Below are 5,464 nucleotides of genomic sequence, written 5' to 3'. Positions count from 1 at the left end.
GAATAAAAACCGAAACTCTATTTATTCCCATGTTCTATCTCCCTATTCCCTCTCTTGAGATCACAAGGTTGGTAATTGATGTATTATAAGGGTCTTGAATCCTTAGAATATTTTTAAAAAAGAATAAAAAAACAACCAATAATGATAAGCAAACCAAACAAAATTAATTCAAAACAATCGTACTCATGTTCTTGGCTTCAACCCCAGAAAGAGATTTTTTAGCCACTCATAGCCATAATCATCATCCAATTAATTGTATGAATGATTAAAATCATAAAATAAAACTAAATTAAAGAAATAAAAACCTAAAAAGAAGTTATGGTAGCTTCCAAGGGTGTTCCAAGTGATCTAGGGGTTCTAAGATTGTCAAACACGTGTTTGGGATGTTGTATTTATAGTATATAAGTCATAACCCTACTTGAATTAGGTTTTCTTGTTGATATTGGAAGATTTATCCCGATTTTGGTGGTTACCACATCGCTCCATGGTGTCAAATGGAATCACTAGGCACTTTTCTCCCAGATTTGCTCCTTAGCGCGAAGCGGTGTTATCGCGTTAAGACACTATATTTGGATAATTGCAAATTGGAACGGCTCCGAGACATGGTGTTTAACAACTTTGGGCCCCTTATGAATCCAATGGAATGTAGAAAACACCCAATGGACAAACAGACACTCCACACATGCTCAATAATTTCTTAGGGTCCAAATTGCGTCCAGATTTCGTCGTGTACTTCCGTGGTCATTTTCAAGCCTTTATACGTTGTTTCCACTTGATTTAAACGTTGTATATCCTTAATATATCATCATAGTCCATTAAAAAAGAATCATATATCATTAAAAACAAAAGTTTAGAGCTCAAAACAACACAACATCCTCAATGATGAACTAGAAACACGAGCTAAGCATAGACTAAATTCGCATTGACCTTTAACTCATTGTTTTCACTCTTTTCTTGATCCAATTGACCCTTGAAAATTATAACTAAGTGTTTTTTACATATAAATACATAAACTTGAGAACTCATTAAAACACATTATAACCCAACATAAGAGACTAGACAAACACCTAGCTCAAGCTAGTTACACTAGTTTTCTCGGTTGACTTCTAAATGATCAATTTGAATCAATACTCATGTGAAACCACCATTAAACATTGTAAACACATACTTGGACACCTAAATTATCATTTATATCATTATCAACACATATATCACAAGAATCATCCTTAAAACAAGGATAGAATAGGAATGCTAGAATGCATGAATACACCCAACATAACCACCCCACACTTAAAGCTTTGTTAGTCCTCGAACAACTTTTATATATGAACACCACAAGCTGAAGGGATTCCACACTTCTACTACATGGAATACCTTTAAGCTAGAACTACAATAATTACACAGAATGCAAGTCTACAACACTATGCATGTCATACGCAATTGAAAGCTCAAGAATCATACTTAAAAAACATCCTAACCTCAAGTATAGACTCCACAAGTAGAAAACTCATGCATATCGTTCAATCAAGACATCATAAAAATTACTTACATTCATCAAACATGTTCCTCTCAACAAGAGAGTTACCCATAATCACTCCAAATTACGCAAGTCATAGCATAATGGGTAAAGGAATCAACTTACACTCACTCTCACAAAGAATTCACAAGTCACACACCATGAACCATAGGTTTTCCCTTAGTATAAAGCTCCACTAATAGTCGAATGTAAATCTTAGGATCAATTAGGTCTTTTCCGGGTTATAATGTAAGCTAAGAGATGGGTAGGAACTATTTGGGAATAGTGACTAACCTCTCTAAGTGCTTTGATACACTACATTAAACATTTAAAATCAATCTCCAACAACTAAATTACACTTTTTCATCTACCCATACCTTTTATTTTAGCCCCATCTCTTTAAGTATTTTCAAAAACACTTGGCGTACACATAGTTTACTACCACAAGAATCCATTTTTCTCTTTTTTTCTATCATGGAAATATTTCTAACATCATTTATATCACATCAATCCACCAAAATTCAATTATAAACTACAATAACTCTTACCTTGGGGAATCAATTTCACCTTTTTCCTCTTCAATTTCTCAAACTCCTGGCCAGATCAATTTTTCATTAAAGCACTTAGAAGCTTTTTTGGATCAAATTATCGTCTATCAAAGAAGCGGATTAGGCTACATATGAGGCTACCAAAAAAAGCTAAAGGCTCAATGGGGGTTAACTAGGAAAAAGCACAAGGGTAGGGCAAATAGAAGGTATAAAACAAGGCTATCAAAGAAATGTCTTAATCATCCCCTAAACCCAAATTCTTTATTTCGCTTGGCACACACATCGGGCAAGTTCTAAACATCACATGCAATGAAGAATATACAAAAAAAATTCTCACACACACATGGAACACCATCAACTCAATAGGATCATCATAGACTCCCAACCAAATAATAGAATAAATTAAAAATTAAGCCAACAAGTACAAAAGTCACAAACATGATCCTAAGAGTCTCAAAAATAGCAATTCACTCAATCAATATGCTTTTACCAAACAAATCCACTTGCATCATGTACTAAATAATAGCACCCATAAGAATATCTCACTTGTTCCTAACCTAAAGATTTTAAATTGAGCCAAAAATTGAGAATTTCCCCACCTCACACTTAAAAATATACTTTGTCCCCAAAGTAAATTTAAAAGAAAAAAGATAGAAATATTCCCTGAGGCCTCTAGTCCTAGCTAGTAGCATCTTTTATTATTAATGGAATTTATAGGACCCCACACTTAGTCTTTGCCATGCTCTTAGCTCAGGTTTCTGGGACTCAGACTTCCCAATAACCTGTGACTCAACCAAAAACAAAAACTACATGAAATAAAAATTAAAAAACTGAGAAAAAAGCATACCTAATTAACTTGGGTTGCCTGCTAAGCAACCCCTAATTTAGTGTCACGGCACGAACCATATCAACTAAACCATATTTCTTCACCCTTTTACTCTCTTTTGGGAGCCATTGTTTCATTTGTTTCAGACCTCTTTTACCTTTTAACATGTTGGGAATCAGTGGTTTCCACTTAGGCCGCTTAATCAGGTATTTGAAAAAGGTCTTTAGTGAACTAACTACCCTATACTTTTCCCTTTCAATAGCATTTATCACATACAAATATTTAATTTAGGTTTTATAATGGGTTCTTTATAAACATCAAAAACCACTTCTTCATCATCTACCCTCATTTTGAGCATGCCTTCTCTAACATCAATAGAGGCCCCTACGATTGCTAAGAATGGATGCCCCAATATGATTGGTACCTGTTCATCTGCCTCAAAATCAAGAACAATAAAGTCAGTATGTATAATAAATTTACCCACCTTTATGAGGACATCTTCAATTATTCTATTCGGAAGTGTAAACGTCCCATCTGCTAGCTGCAACACCACAGTGGTAAGTTTTGGCTCTCCCAAGCCTAATGTTTTAAACAATGATAGGGACATCAAATTTAAGATTTCCCCAAAGTCACTCAATTCATGAACCTCTTTTCTCCTAATTTGAATAGGATAGAAAATTTTCCTTGATCTTTAAATTTCTTGGAGATTTTCTGTGTCATTACCGCACTACACTCTTCAATGATTGTTATTGCTCCCACATCTTACAATTTCACCTCTTTTTCCATCACATCCCTTAAGTACTTTGCATACTTAGGCATACTCTACAAAATATGTAAAAGAGGTAAATTAATATGAAGCTCTTTGAATGTATCAATGAACATTTTGAACAGGGCATCCTCTTTAGCTTTTATTTGCCTTTGAGGAAAGGGTAATGGCAGTATCTTTTTCTTCTCCGGTTCAGCAATTTTTTCTTTCAAGTACTCATACTTTCTTTAATTTTCAACAGCCCTATCATTTACTTGTTGGGTCACAATATCAGTATCTACCTCCTTTGTTTCCTTGGGAGGAACTTCTTAAAGCTTTTTACCACTTCTCAAGGTGATTACCATAACCTACTTTGAATTTTTTGTATCTGCTGACCAAACACCTTGTGTCCTAGTATTTAATGCTTTTTGTAACTACCCAATTTGCAACTCAAAGCTTCTCTGGGATATTTTGTAATTCTGTTTGTTGACTTTTCATAATCGCAAATAGTTGTGCTTGCCCAGCTAAAAGTTGTTTCAATATCTCTTCTGTGTTGCTCATTGACTGATTTGATTGGGCCTGGGGCTGTGGGATTTGTTGTTGCTGTGCATTCCAAGGTTGAGTCTACCACTTCATGTTATAGAAATTACCATAATTTGGCCTTTAAGAATTGTGTACATATATCATAGACTCCAAATTTAAAGGACACATGGCTATCGCATGACTATTATTTTTGCATACCTCACAGTAACCTATACCTTGTTGGATTACATTGATTGTGGTTGTAGGTTGTGCTACTCCTAATTTTATGTTATTGAATGATATGTTAATCAAATTTTGTAGTGCAAAAAATCTGTGTTGATAAGGCTGTGAATTGGTCCACCTCCAATACACCCGTAATTCTTTTTGTGGCACTTCTAGAATCTTTATGCCAATCTGGATTTCGTTGTGCTATATGGTTCAGCAATGTGTATAGCTCATCATAAGTCAATCCCAGTGCTTGACCACCTGTGGCCTAATCTACGAAAATATTTGTATTATGATCAAGAGCTTCTACAAAAGTCTGAGTAAGTACCTCTTTAAACTATTGGTGATGTGGACAATCTCGAAAAACAGCCTTGAAGTATTCCCAAGCATGATAGAGGTTTTTATCAGGCTTCTATTTAAAGCTCACTATCTCACTACGAAGTCTCACAGTCTTGCTTGATAGAAAGAATCTAATGAGGAACTTTCTGGATAAGTCATCCCATAATGTGATTAAATTGGCCAGCTTTATATTCAACGACCTTTTAGCTTTCCCCAAAAGTGAATGGGGAAAAAGTGTCAGCCTCACATAATCTGGAGTCACCCCAATAGGAATGAATGTATCAGTAAGCTCAATGAAGGTCTGCAAGTGGACTTATAGATCCTAGTGTGAAAGCCCTGCCAACTGTCCACTGCTGATAAGAAGTTACACCATATTATGTTTCAACTCAAAATTCCCCCCATCCACCGGCCTTTGAATTGGGGAAGTCAAGTTCATTGGAAGTGGGATGCCACTTCCATAACCTTCCTACCAGCTGCTTATTGTTCAACCATAGAAACGGTATTGTCTTGGCTTTCTTGGATTTAAGAAATTCTGGGGAGAAGGATTGCTTCTCTCCTACGTTGATGGTAAAGTTGCTTTGGTTCTAAGCTTGGTTCTACAAACTCCTGATCCCTTGCCAGCTAATAAACTTAGGAACCTGTCTCTTACAAACACCAAAAATAATACCAAGCATAAAAATGCCAAATAAATCTAAAAATAGAATTATAATAAACAATTGACAAATACCAAGTCTCCATCAATG

The 5,464-nt window shown here is 35.3% G+C and overlaps 1 non-coding gene across 1 annotated transcript; it reads left to right on the top strand.

Annotated features, from left to right (window-relative positions):
• The first annotated feature begins 4,716 nt into the window (after nucleotides 1–4,716).
• Nucleotides 4,717–4,827, top strand: LOC124887494. The gene has a single exon (XR_007045267.1). It is a non-coding gene; the product is annotated as a small nucleolar RNA R71 (small nucleolar RNA).
• The last annotated feature ends 637 nt before the right edge of the window (nucleotides 4,828–5,464 follow it).

Source organism: Capsicum annuum, chromosome 9 (genome assembly GCF_002878395.1).
Source record: "Capsicum annuum cultivar UCD-10X-F1 chromosome 9, UCD10Xv1.1, whole genome shotgun sequence".
NCBI classification, from domain to species: Eukaryota; Viridiplantae; Streptophyta; class Magnoliopsida; order Solanales; family Solanaceae; genus Capsicum; species Capsicum annuum.
Note: the sequence above shows the minus strand (reverse complement) of the source record. Positions and strands in the feature narration are given on the sequence as shown.